General features: G+C 42.7%; 1 long non-coding RNA gene across 1 annotated transcript in view; it reads right to left on the minus strand.

The window, feature by feature from the left end:
• LOC106011809 overlaps positions 1–1,136 on the minus strand; it is an 11,610-nt gene extending 10,474 nt beyond the window's left edge. The window contains exon 1 of the long non-coding RNA XR_001184863.2: positions 942–1,136. This is a non-coding gene — a long non-coding RNA (uncharacterized LOC106011809). The remainder of the gene's footprint in view (positions 1–941) is intronic.
• Between the last annotated feature and the right edge of the window lie 1,342 nt (positions 1,137–2,478).

Consider the following 2,478-nt stretch of genomic DNA (forward strand, 5'->3'; position numbering starts at 1 on the left):
TATATATATACATATGTATCATGTTATAGGAACCATGCTATATAAGTACCATGCATGGATATTTATCCACATCACGCATTGGGTAACTTACATCCTTAGTGTTACTATGGGTACCGTGAATAGATATTTATCCACAGCTCCCATTTGCTGAGCTATATTATATCCCCATTTTTTCATAAAGTATTCGTCTCGCACTCGCTGGCGCATATCATCCTCGTTGTTACTATAATAATATAATATAATAATATGTACAATGAATGGATATAATAATCTTTGTCTCACATTTGCTTACTTACATTATCCTCATTATTGCTATAAGTATCCGGTACCATGAATGGATGATTACCTGTATTATCATCTTCGTTGTTTTTATAAAATATACACCAAAGACACTCTAGGCTACAGACCAGGGGGCTCTCGTGGCCAAGAGGTTAAGGAGTTGGCCTCTCATTCAAAGATCCCGGTTCGAATCCGGGTAGCGACTAAAAATTTGTTTTCTCTAAATATGTCTCTTTTCACTTCCTTCCATTCTCTCTAGCAATGTTCTGTCGTCTGCTTTCGTCTCCTCTTTCTGCCCCCCACTTCCTCACCTCCTTTGCCCCCTCCTCTGGGCTCCTGACTCTTTCTGCAGCTTTTCTACTGCTACTCCTTGGCTTCTTCTTACTGCTGTTCTTCAGCCACACCCCTGATCTTCTGGTAGGAAAGATCTACACCTAGCTTTCTCGGAGAAAGGCGAAAAATTTCGGATGGCCAGTGTACAAATTATGCACGTTAAAGATCCCTTGGTGGTCAAAAATCGATAAGAGTAGGCTTCGGCCGCCTCCCAGGCAAAATTCAAAATTTCCTACCAACTGAAAATATTATGTGTGTCCCGCGCGCTCATATGACCTTATGCAGTTGCGAGCGCCGTAAAACACTGACAAAAGAAAAAGGAAACAGACCTCCACCTTCAGTGAGTGATGATCGTCTCCGGGCAGAGCTCCCTTCTAGACCACAGACTACAGTACACAGTACTCCCTCTGAAGAAAGCTTTCGGAAAGTAAACTTCTCCAGCGTTGTCTTGTCTAATCCAAGTCGAAGATTCCAGATGGGTGGTGGGTGGGTGGTTGGCGGGTGCTCTGGTGTGGTTTACTCCTTCTTTCCTATCAAACATCTACCGTCCTGATCTCTCCTCTTTTTTTGTGTTAGTTACTTTCTTGTACCACCTCTAATCTTCGGCACTTATATGACCTTATTGTGTTGCAAGTGCCGTAAAACACTTACTAAAACTAAAGAAGATTTCAGTGATATATATCCAAAACTCGATGGGAGCTTGGAGGACTAGCGACGAACAGTAGCCTTCGCACTAGAGACTGGGGTGAACGAGGAGAAGAAGAAGAAGACGTCCCAAGACCTCCAAACATTGGCAAATCAGAAGTTATATTTTAATACATTCTCGTTCCGTATGTTAGATCACACTTCAAGCACACGTTAGATCTAGAAATCCGTCCAATCTTAATTAAAGATGAATAGTCTTAGAAAGCTTTCTCTCCGAAAATGGCGTTGGTAGCCCCAAAAGTCCTATCAAATCTGACCTGCCAGTGACGAGATGTCTCTTCACCGTAGTGATTGTAAAGTAGAAATAGGATAGAATCTTCTAACACCTCGGTCATTAATGCACTACAAGTGAAAGGGAACAGCAAGGTTGCAGCTTTTGTAGACACACTGGTCACATCTTGTGGAGGTAGATCGGGGAGCCGGCAGCCCTAGAGCAGGGCGAAGAATCGCTTCCAGAACCGATTCCCACGATTAATGCTACGGAAGAAAAGTCCCGACTCCTTTTTACGTAAACCAACGGTTACCAGTTACCAGTTACTTTCATCAGTAAAATCTTCTTTAAAAAAAAATAGAATTTACTTTTGAAAAACAAAAGTTGATGCTTCATAGTGTTCCGAAATCAAGGGTTATCCTAAATCCTGAAGAGGTTCGGAGCCAACTAGGTAACCATCCGAAGAAATCACATCATTAGAAAGTAAGTAATTGGGTTTGGAGTCGATTCCTTCGATTCCTAGCTTTCAGTAGTCGGGAACCCAGCCGCCCAGCACTACACCGACAGCCCGCGCGCAGTGGTGTGGAGCTCGTTTGTATCTAGAGATTGCATTGGTTGGTTGACTTAGTGACAACTAATTTCCCCGTACCATCTGGCGCCACTTTGACGACTAGTGTGTGGTCCGGGGGTGCGTTCCGAAGAGAAGCGAATGCTGCGAGCAGGATGTTTTGGGGAATTTTGTAGTTGTCAAACTGAACCAGCGGGCGATTTTGTTGACCCTTACTAATTTGTTTATGCCTTCCATCTTTTTAAAAAGATGTTATTCTGGATCTATGATTTATCTTCTTATCTCTGATTTTAAAAATAATGATAATAGCAACAACATGTGGGGGCTTCCTCTTGCGCCGTTTTCCGCAACCACAAGGCATCGATAAATCAAGGATACATAC

This window comes from Aplysia californica, unplaced genomic scaffold (assembly GCF_000002075.1).
Source record: "Aplysia californica isolate F4 #8 unplaced genomic scaffold, AplCal3.0 scaffold00192, whole genome shotgun sequence".
Classification (NCBI taxonomy): domain Eukaryota; kingdom Metazoa; phylum Mollusca; class Gastropoda; order Aplysiida; family Aplysiidae; genus Aplysia; species Aplysia californica.